The sequence below is a fragment of the Equus przewalskii genome, chromosome 28 (assembly GCF_037783145.1).
Source record: "Equus przewalskii isolate Varuska chromosome 28, EquPr2, whole genome shotgun sequence".
Classification (NCBI taxonomy): Eukaryota; Metazoa; Chordata; class Mammalia; order Perissodactyla; family Equidae; genus Equus; species Equus przewalskii.
The window spans coordinates 25159349-25171221 of NC_091858.1; positions in this window are offsets into that span (position 1 = coordinate 25159349).

The following is an 11873-nucleotide window of genomic DNA, read 5'->3' on the forward strand; positions in this document are numbered from 1 at the left end:
TGAGCACAGTGGTTGGGCTGTAAGAAGCTTCCAAAAATATTCAATTGAATGAATGAATGATCAAATGAATTCCCAGTGCAGCCCATGGCTTTTTGGAACTTAGAAACTACATTTGGTCAATGTTCCAGATTTGACCAGACTTCAGGAAAAGACTGACGAAGAATTTAATTATATTAATCAAAATTCCAATTTATTCATCTCAATAAGAAATATAACTAAGTGGGCTCAGAGTTCATGCAGATCTTGTTTTCTCTGTGGATTTGGGAAATCAAGTCACAGAATATTTTTTGATGAGTATAAATTTAGAGAAAGGGAAGTTATGATTCAAATGTGTAATAACACATGGCTTTAATTGCCTGATTCCTTCCTTTTTTTAATTAGTGGGTACACCTGCCAGGTGAAGATGCTACAGCCTGTCCATGGATGACACTGCCAATGCCAGCTTTTCTGACTGCTGTTTCTTGGCCCTCTCTGCTAACAAACTCCCATATTACAGTGACACATCATTTAGATAAGGAAACATCTTCCATTGTATTATTAGAATTCTTAACCAGCCTGTCATCAAAGAGATTTGTATATCTCTGGTCTGATCCCTTGGAAATTTTGATTTCTCCCTCATTTGATATTTCCCTCATTTCCAAGTCCTTGGTAGTGACATGACTCAAGTAACATTTTCGACTTGAACATTCTGAGACTATACCAATGATTGGTGCCTCTGGAGAATGCTTTCGGTAATTTACTGGGTCACTGACTTGTTTGAAATTGAAGGCTTTTTGGCAATGACATTTGAAAAGGGAAAAATGTTGAGTCTAGGAGACAAGACAAGCATTAGAAGAGCTTTTGAGGATTAAACCCCAGGATGGCAGAGACAGCATAATAGAAAGACAGGCTGGTGGCAAAGTGCCAACTCTTTGAAGCTGGAGCATGGTCATTTTAAGATTAAAAATCTGTGCTCTGTCAAATTTCCTATGTAAATACCTTGTCATTTGTGTTTTCTAGAATTATTTCTTCTTATTCTCTCTTAATGTCTGCAAGTTCTTCTTGTAAACACTAACCAGTCTCTTAATGGTACTTATGACTAACAATAACTATCTTTTCTATTTATGTGTTTATTGTACCTTTTCCCACTCAAATGACAACTCCATTAGGGAAAGAATCGAGGAGTCTGCCTTATTCATCTCTGCTGCTCAGGACCTACAAGAGGGTCCAGCACAGCTAAGATGCTGAATTAACTATTGTCAAATGAATGAATATTCAGGGAACCCAAAGAAAAACTGTTTGGCCCAAGCTTGGGATAGAGTTCAAAAGTGGAATGGCACATTTCTGTGGCCCAGATTGGGAGGCAACAGAGGCGATGAGATTGGGAGATTCCATTGGGACAGTGAGGGTCCAGAAGAAAAGAGAAGACAGTTGCAGAAACAATTCAGCCCAGACTGAAGATCGTCTTCCAGCATTCTCCTCGGCTGAAGCCCGTGTCTTGTGTTAACGTGAGAGGGGGCTCCCTTACGAGCACCCCTGTGACTGAATAGCAGCGTGGGAATAGACACCCAACCCACAGCCGGCAGCAAACACCACGGAAGCATCTGGTGTTCGAAAAATTTTAACTTATTTATAGTAACGGAATGTTACGTAAGTGATTTACTTTTTAATCCACAAATAAACCAAAATAGAACAAAAGAAAAAGAACTAGAAAAAGTGATAAGGTAGATAATGGCTTTGCGAACTTGACTTCCTGAAACTCAGTTTTGAGCCAGTCTTTCACCCTATTTTCAGCTTTAAAAAAACAAAACCAAATAACCCAGTTCAGTCTCCTTAATGACTTCTTCTTAATATGGCTATCTCAGAAGGTTCTATAGAAGAAATTCCTTGAGCTCCTTGTCAAAAGGTTTTACAGAATTTTCTTGGCACATTGTGCTCTTGTCTCTTGACAAGAAAGGCCAGATGTTTTTGAATCTCCATCAAAAACCCTGCCTTAGCTGTTCAGTGTCCCAGGACCAGCTTCTCTCACAGTTTGATAGTGGAAAGAAGTTCATCTCCTAAAGAACTGATGGCTTTTTAAATGTCAAATGACAAAAGACATATAAATCATTACCCTTCATCGGCTGTCGTGAAGCTCAGAGCTAAATCTTGGGCTCAATTAAAGTTGTCCTTAGACCCTGGTCCAGGGATCCCTGAGCTAAGAAGTATTCAGATCACATGCTTGTATTTCTGTAACTTCTATACTGTAAAATCAGAGAAGTGTGTGAACAACGAATATTTTATTCATGCCTCTTGGTTTTGTCCCACAATGAGCTCCAGGAAGATTCCAGTCCACAGCTAACTTGTTTTCCTGACTCTCTTATGGAAGTTCATTAACTAGTGTTTCATCTATTTACACAAGTCAGCACACAGAAGAAGGTGTGCTATGGGATACTGTGCTTTATAATTACACTGAAAAATAAACTATATAGGGGCTGGCACGGTGGCGCAGCAGTTAACTGCTCACGTTCCGCTTCTCAGTGGCCTGGGGTTCACTGGTTCGGATCAGAAAGCTCCTCAAAAAAATAAATAAAATATATAATTTCTTTACACTGATGCATGCTTTTTTAAGATATGAAGAACAATGGTAGTGGTTACTGAAAAACATCTTGATTGGATGTCATTCTCTTATCTTGTGCAAGGTGCATATTCATGTATGCAATTATGTTAGATTCCAAAAGGCAGAAAGATTATATTCAGGAAAGAAACCCTTCAACAATCTAGAGACTAAACCGTACAATTATCTGCATCTTTCTCTACATGATTCTTATTAAACTATCCACACTTTAATCATTCTTTATGTAATTTTGACTGCAAATTCCTGGAATCTTCTTGAGTAGGCTAGCTTTAAAAAAAAGCATGAATTTTAGGGGTCGACCCGGTGGTGTAGTGGTTAAGTTTGCATGCTCTGTTTTGGTAGCCCAGGGTTCACAGACCCAGAGCCCAGGCACAGACCTATGCACCACTCGTCAAGCCATGCTGTAGCAGCGTCCCACATACAAAATAGAGGAAGATTGGCACACACGTTAGCTTAGGGCCAATCTTCCTCCCCAAAAAACAAAACCATGAATTTTAAAACAGAGTTAACACTACATACACCATATATAAATTAAGCAAAAGTTTCCTCACAGATCTGAGTTGAAATCTTCTGGTGTTCAAGATGTTTTCGTGGCGGACAGTTCCATGGCTTACTGATCATTATAACATTATAAGTGATTTATTTCTGTACTTATTAAGTACCTACTGTTTCCTCTAGGTCTGATTAGGCTCAGAGATGGAGAGAAACATTAAAGTAATAGACTATAATTTCCTTTCCCTTGAATGATTATAATTTGTAGTGGCTGAGGCGATGTAACTTCTCTACCCAGAAAAAAACTATTTTCAAAGCAAAATAAATATTAATCCTATACGTTTGAGGTTTGGTTAGTCTTGGAAGGTTTCATGGACTTCAAATTTGACCTTAAAGAAAGCGTAGGATTTAGGTGAAGGGAAACAAGGAAAGAATTCTTGTTCCAGACAGAGGAAATGCATAAACAGAGTTTACAGGAAAGAAATCAGTAGCAAGACGTGGATGTGTTCATGCCCAGAGAGGGCCAGATGGAGACCTCAGGCGAAGGTTAGAAAGAGAAGCTGGACTCTCCTAACGAAACATTGGTTGGAGGGCTGTCTGCAGGGCTGGGGAGTTGAGAGTTGATCTCTCATCTCATGTACACTGAAGAGCCGTCATAAACTCTTGATCAGAGCAGCGAGATAATGGGAAGGGTGCTTCAGAAAGAATCCAGGCGTGGAGAGAAGAGGTTTTGTAATTACGAGATAGGAACAGGATATGAAGGTTTTCATCGGCATCAAGAGCTTTCTGAGCTGCAGAACATCTCTAGCTTCTATAGAAAACTCGGGCTTAAATAGAACAACAGAGAAGAGAAGAAAAGAAAGAGAATTAAATGCTAATTTTGAGTTCAACAGAGGATAGTTAACAAAAGACCAAAGTTTCTAGCATAGTACTAGTGACATACTAGGGCTTAATAAGTATTATTATTGTTGTTATTCTCATTGTAAGATTATTTTGCGGGGGCCAGCTCCGTGGCCCAGTCGTTAAGTTTGCGCCCTCCGCTGCAGCGGCCCAGGGTTCGGATCCTGGGCACGGACATGGCACCGCTCGTCAGGCCACGTGGAGGCAGCGTCCCACATCCCACAACCAGAAGGACATGCAACTCAGATACACAACCGTGTGCAGGGGGGGTTTGGGGAGATAAAGCAGAAAAAAAGAAAATGATTGGCAACAGTTGTTAGCCCAGGTGCCAATCTTTAAAAAAAAAAAGATTATTTTGCATTATGTTTTAATAGAAATAGAAAATGAGGGAATCTTACATTTGTTGTGTACCAGCCAGGTTAGAATCCTATTTCTTTTTATCTTCACAATAACCCTGAGATGTGGATATTACTATCCCTATTTTTTATAGTTAAAGATATAGATTCATAATGGCTAAGAAACACAGCTAGTAAGTGTTAGAGCCTAGATTTGGACCCAGGTCTGTCTGGCTCTGACATCCATCCTTTCTCCACTCTGTCTCTGAATTGAGAATCAACAGATCTGCCAGGAGCATCTTGAAAACCAGTTAATGCTGTAAACACACCTAAAGAACAGTGTCACTGAGAAGGGAGAAATGTTCAACAATGGGGCACGCTAAAAAGGGTGGAGTCTGAGAAGCAGAATGGGAGTGAGTTTAGCTCTACAGAGCAGAAAGATTGATGACCCTGACAGATACATGTGGTCAAGTGGTTTCCTTTAAAAACGCTTGGGGGCCAGCCCGGTGGCATAGCGGTTAAGTGCGCACCTTCCTGCTTCGGCGGCCTGGGGTTCACCGGTTCGGATCCCGGGTGCGGACATGGCACCACTTGGCACGTCATGCTGTGGTAGGTGTCCCACATATAAAGTAGAGGAAGATGGGCACGGATGTTAGCTCAGGGCCAATCTTCCTCAGCAAAAAGAGGAGGATTGGCAGCAGTTAGGTCAGGGCTAATCTTCCTCAAAAAAATAAATAAAATTTAAAAAAATAAAAACACTTGGTGCTCTGACTTTCCAATGCTGGAATGCTGTTCCCCTCATCTTTCCACATTTACCCAGAGATTTCATCTTTGGTTTCCCAGATACCTTGTTAAAGAGTTCAGGCTCTTTGTACTGGAAAGGAAGATTTGGGGTGCTGGAAAGGATGTTATACTTCATATATTAAGACACTGATGATTTTATTTTTACAGGGGGCCTTTGTGGATTGTGTTAGTTAGCCATTTTCTCCACGTAGCTAGGCAATCTGTCACGCTAATGAGATGAAGTTTCTGGGTGTGCACAACTAAGACAAGAATATCATGAAGGAAATGCTACCTGTGAGGCCACTGGATGGCCAGCCAGAAGACCTCCTGCGGGTGACACCTCTCCTTCAAAAGTTCAACAAGGGGGAGTCCAGATTAGCAGTTTAGATCTCTCGCTGTGTCTCCACTTCCTGAAAAACTTTTCAGTTCAAGTTGTCCTCACCAAAGTTTCTGTTTAGAAGGGCTATATGTCAGTTCCATTCACGTTTCACTGCTCAAAGCACGTCCCATAGCCACGCCTGATGTCAGTGGTGTGTGGAAGTATAATCCTTTTCAGGAAGGGCAGCAAATAATTAGGAATAATACTATAACCTACTACATGGGGTGTATTTGGTTGTTTTTTTGGGGGGGTCTAATTGAAGATTCTATTCCTACCACAAATCAAAGAGAATTTTTTTCCCTCTTCAATATATTCCCTGTTGTTTCTACAAGTATTTGGCTTAATGGCTCATATTGAAGAGTATGATTGTTTCAATTTAAGAATTTTGATTGATTTCTGTATGTCGTCAGCTTTGCTGCAGTAACAAAACACTCCAAAAAGCTGTTTCTTACAATGAAAAACATTTTTATGTCTTGCTCCTGTTGCATGTGGGTCTGTACAGTCAGGTCCAGGCTGTGGTTCTGCTCCCAGGCCGTGGGTTGGTGGCAAGTGTGCTCTCCATGTCTTCTCAATCTGGGACCTCAGCTGAAGGAGCAATCCTGTTCTGGGATGTGCCGTCCTACGGCAGAGGGCAGAAGCAAGAGTCCATGCTGAAGCAAGCGATCACATTTAAGGCTTCTGCTGGCAAGGCATAAGTCCATCTGCTCACATTCCACTGGCCCAACCTGACAACAGGATGTGGGAGTACACACCAACCCTGTTTATGGGGAGATACCACGAAGTCCCAGGCAATGAAGAGGGATGTCTAATCCTCTTTTGTAGAAAGGAGGAGTGAACATTTACAAACCATCAAACCATCTACCACAGAATCTGTCAGGGGTTTTCCACTGAGCTTTGTCGGGAATTTGAAGGACTATTGCCACACGACTTAATATACTACATCTGGTCATCGTATTCTTGGGGTGACCCTCAAGCACCTTTTCCAGCATCAGTATTATCCACAGCCTCAATTTCAATGAGGTTGTGTTTTAGAACCAAGAGACATACCACAAACAGAGGCCACATTGTCTTCTGGAGTTGGGAACATATGTTATGTATACGAAATGTGATTATTTTGTTGACTGACTTATTTATACCCTCACCTCACTCCAAAATTGATTTGATACAAGAGCTGGGCCTTAAATGTGACTTTGGATTTTTTTTCTCTCCTCTCCATTCCTCTCTCTGTTGTTCTTCCCCCATTTCTTTCTTCACCCTTTTCAGAAACTAGGGAATAAGACAAAAGACTAAAGAGTAAGTATTTATTCAGCAAACAGTTATTGAATACTTATTACACGACAAGTACTGTGAATGTAATAATAAATAAGAAACTCACTCTACCCATTTGAATAGGCTTCAGTCTGTTGGAAGAAAATAATAGGGACACAACACACACAATCAAATATGATAAATACCCTAAGAGCGCTTATAAATAAAAGAGTATTTGAACAACAAAGTGCTAGGGGAAGCATTCAGGAAGAAAAGCCAAGTTGTCCCATTCTTCTTTCTGGGGGAAATTTCACAGAATTGATACTGAATACAGAAGAAAGAGTGGGTCATCAGAGGCCTCTAAGCAGAATAGTTTAAGCAGATTTGTTTTACAGCAACTCTCGTAACAGCACAGTATGGGCAAGACAAGAGAGGTGACTGCAAATGACCAAGTAACAATGGATGAGCACCCAGAATATGCTGTGGCAATGCGAGCAGAAAGAAAAGAGAGTGTTTAAGAGACATTTAAGAGGCAGAATTGACAAACCTTGGCAATTGCTTATGTGTAGGGATGAAGGGGAAATAGCGCCAAATATTCTCCCTATAATGTCCTCCTGGATGAGACAGAGGTGACCTTGGATGCTCATGTAAACAGGGGATCTCATGTTCTCCTTCTTGGTGTGTGGATGCTCCTTGTTTCTAGGAGTGAGGCTTAATGGAAAGACCCACCTCTGACCCTCACTCTCTAACTGCTGTTGAACAATGGAGGCTCTTTGTAGTAAGCACTGAGTGTCTTGGTCTGCTGCCTTCCTCTCGTGATACACCCTGATCCCCACCACAGGGCACAGCTTATGGCCCAAGAGTAGCCAATCACAGTGCTGACCTCTCGCCCCAGCTACAGTGATTGGTCCGTGGAGTAGTCATATGACTGAAAGCAGAGCCAGAGCCCTTCCCTAGGATGTTTTCAAACTGGAAGAAAGAGAAATCTTTTCCTTTCTGGTTTCTGGTGGCAGCGCTGTAAAGGGGTGGGGCCACAGCAGCTGGTGATCATGGTTCCAAAGTCAAGAGGAAATTCTGAGAGAATTAAGAGACTTGGCACAGAGGAGCTTGGTGTTGTTCAAGTCCCTGGGTCTCGTCTGACCTAGAGTTATCTCTCAAAGGGGGACACAGTACTGTGTCTACTCAGAGAGTTACTATGAGGATTGGAGATAACGTACAGAAAGCACTTAATGTGGAAAGCATCAAAAGTCTCCTCCTTGCCCCTCAGATCTCTAGGCCTTCCAGTCTCTGGAGTCTCAGGCCCAGCTGTCACTGTAGCCATCAGCTCTGGATAGTGTCCTACCAACTTCCCACAGGCACAAATTCATATAAATTCTTCCCCCTTCCTGCCCGAATGTGTCTCTGAAAGTGATCGTTCAACATCTCGGAAATGGTCCCTGGGATCAAGTTTGACAGCAAGTAGTGGCCAGCTTGGTAACTCACCTTCGTAATGGTTGTCCTCCTTCCCTACCTTCCTCCTTAACTTCTTTCCTGTTCCCTGGGATGGCACTCCGGGTGCAGTAGTAGCACATAAGCTAAGAAGGTGTTGTAAGCGGAATGTTTGTGTGCCCCCCAAATTCATATGTTGAGGCCCTAACTCCTCGTGTGGCTGTGCTTGGAGATGGAGCTTCTCAGGAATTAAGTAAGGTTAAATGAGATCATAAGGGTGGGGCCCTGATCCAATAGGATTAGTGCCCTTCTAGGAAGAGACACCAGAGAACTTGCTTCGTTGCTCCCTTTCCGCGTAGTGCATGCACTGTGGAAAGGCCATGTGAGCACACGGCAAGATGGTGGCTGCCTACAAGCCAAGAGATGAGGCCTCAGAATGAAACCTACCTTGCTAGCGTGTCAATCTTGAACTTCCCAGCCTCCAGAAATGTGAGAGTAAATTTCTGTTGTTCAAGCCTGTGGCATTTCGTTATGGCAGCCCAAGAAGACTAAGACAGAGGGGCACCTAGCATACAGTAGGCATTCACTAAATGGCAGCTGTCATCCTACTTTCTTCTGTATTCTACAGCCTTCACCTCTGTCACTTGGTTTAAGGCTTCAGAATCCCTCAAACTCTGGAAAAGCCAAGACTCATAATATTCATTTTCCTTCCCCTCTCTCTTTCTCTCTCTTCCCCCAGTCCACTCTTTTTCTTTCTCACCCTTTCCACCTTTTAGTTATTTTATTGCCTAATATTTTAGAGAAAGTCTGCATATTTGGTACTTTTCAGTTGAATCTTGTCTGATTTATGGAAGGCACATCCTTTTGGTTCCTTAATCCTCATGGATGAAACAGAGACCCAACAAGAGAAAGGAGGATGCATTAAAATTACGATGAGTTGATGAGAATTTAATAAAGAGGCTGTTTACAAAGGCATGGCTAAGACGTAGGGAGACCACAAGAGCTACTGCAGGTCAAGGAGAAGAGCACTTGTTGGGACACAAAAGAGCAAGTCATGTGGAGACGGCCACCTTGACGAGACTTTGGGGTAGAGGATAAAGGACTGGGTTGGGCAGGGTGCATAGCAGCAGCATCTTTTTTTTCCAAACTATCCACCACCAAGTCACTAACACTATACTGCAATCTTTAAATATATAATAATACACAGACGGTCCTCTTTAATGATTTTCGGAAATTACCAATTTACAGCCCTGTGAAAGGAAATACATGAGGAAAACATCAGCCTTTATAATGTACCCACCCACAGCACAAACATAAAGTGCTTAGTGGAAGCACGTCTATGGGAAAATGGGGAAGGGATTTTAGCGCTTACTCAATCCAATCGAGAACATTAAGAAGGGCGAAGGTGTCTACGAGGGAATTCCTCCTTGTCAATGCTCCCTGCTGGTACGTTTTGACGAGAATGTCCAGTCCTGGAGTCGCTGGTTCTGATAAACCTACTAAGTCTGGGAGACAAATATGAAACACTAAAAATAAACAAATTGAACAAACCAGACTTCTTTTGAGTCCAATTTAAAGCCTTCTGAAAATGACTCATTATAATAAAATCATAAAAATATCCTCCAAATTGAATAAAATGACTCATCATTTTGAGTGAAATTTACATGAACTTTTTACTGAAACTTTATACACAAAATATTGCTTAAGTATGGTAGCTGATGTAACTCAAGTTTGTGTCATTACAATTTCATTTAATCATTCTTTAGCATAATACTTTGAGAAAATATCTTTGTCGTTGAATGAGAGTTTGGGGGAAATTTATTTATTTTTCATTTTTTGCTGGGAAAGATCTGCTCTGAGCTAACATCTGTTGTCAATCTTCCTCTTTTTTTCTTCTTTTTTTTTTCCTCCCCAAGCCCCAATGCATGGTTGTATTTCTAGTTGTAAGTCCTTCTGGTTCTTCTATGTGAGCTGCCACCACAGTGTGGCAACTGACAGACGGGTGGTGTGGTTCCACACGTGGAAAACAAACCAGGGCCACCGAAGCCATGACAGCACGGAACTTTAACCACTAGACCATCAGGGCTGGCTCGGAATTTATTTTTTAATTTAAAATAGCGTAACAGAAGAAACGAAGCCGTCACTCTTCAGCAGAAGTAAATGGAGAGAAAATCCTCAGAAGCTGGACTCAGGGAATTTGCTTTTCCTTCCAGTGGGCTGCCCAGAGTTCTGCCAGAAAATACGATGACCCTGGGCCTGCTTCCTATCACGTAGGGAGGCTCACAAATATTGCCGAACACAAGACAGATACCCATTTTAGAGATAACTAAAAGTCCCCCTCCACCCAGCAGTGAGGTCAGCCACAGAACAGAATAGAACTCAGTGTAGGAACTCCGGCTGAGTCAAGACTGTTAGTCCCCTTATCTGTTCACTGAGCAAATATTTATGGAGCACCAACCATATGCCAGACTCTGCTCCGAGTTTTGTGGATATAGCTGTGAACAAAACAAAGTTCCTGACCTCAAAATTTTGCATTATCGTTGGGAAGGAAAGGTAATAAATAATAAATATGTCAGGTGGCGACAAATGCTATGTAGAAAAAATTAAGCACGGCAAAATGGATAGACAGGAGCACCCGTGTTCACAGCAGCGTTGTTCACAATAGCCAAAAGGTGGAAGCAACCCAAATGTCCCCCAACAGATATTTAGATAAGCAAAATGTGGTATGTGCATACAAAGGAATGTTATTCAGTCTTTAAAAGGAAGGAAATTCTGACACATGAGACAGCACGGATAGACCTCGAAGACATTGTGCTCAGTGAAATAAGTCAGTTATGAAAGGACACATATTGTGTGATTCCACTGCTATCAGGAACCCAGAGGAGAGGCATTCGTAGTGATGGAAGTAGAATGGTGGCTGCTGGGCTTCCGGGAGGGAGATAGGAAGTCAGTGTTTAATGGGTACAGAGTCTCAGTTTGGGAAGATGAAAAAGTTCTGGAGGTGGATGGTGTGATGGTTGCACAACAGTGTGAATGTGCTTAATGACACTGAATTGTACCCTTAAAAGCGGTTAGGATGGGGGCTGGCCTGGTTGCGTAGTGGTTAGGTTCAAGCACTCAGCTTGGGTGGCCCAGGGTTTTGCTGGTTCAGATCGTGGGCAGGGACCTAGCACTGCTCATCAGGCTGTCCTGAGGTGGCATCCCACAGAGCAGAACTAGAAGGACCTAAAACTCGAATATACAACTATGTACTGGGGGGCGTTGGGGAGAAGAAAAAGAAGAAAAAGAAAGATTGGCAACAGATTAGCTTAAGTGCCAATCTTTAAAAAATAATAATAATATTTTAAGAAAGATAGGGGCTGGCCCTGTGGCTGAATGGTTAAGTTCACCCACTCTACTTCTGTGACCCAGGGTTTTGCTGGTTCAGATCCTGGGCACAGACCTAGCACCACTCATGAAGCCATGATGAGGTGGCATCCTGAATAGCAGAACTAGAAGGACCTACAGCTGGAATATACAACTATGTACTGGGGGGCTTCGGGGAGAAGAAAGGGAAAAAAAAAAAAAGATTGGCAATAGATGTTAGCTGAGGGTCAATCTTTAAAAAAAAAAAAAAAAGAAAAGAAAAGAAAAGATAGACAATATCAGGGTGAAGGTGCCTTTTTTGGGTATGATTGTTAGATAAGGGTTCTCTCAACAGGCTACAAACACC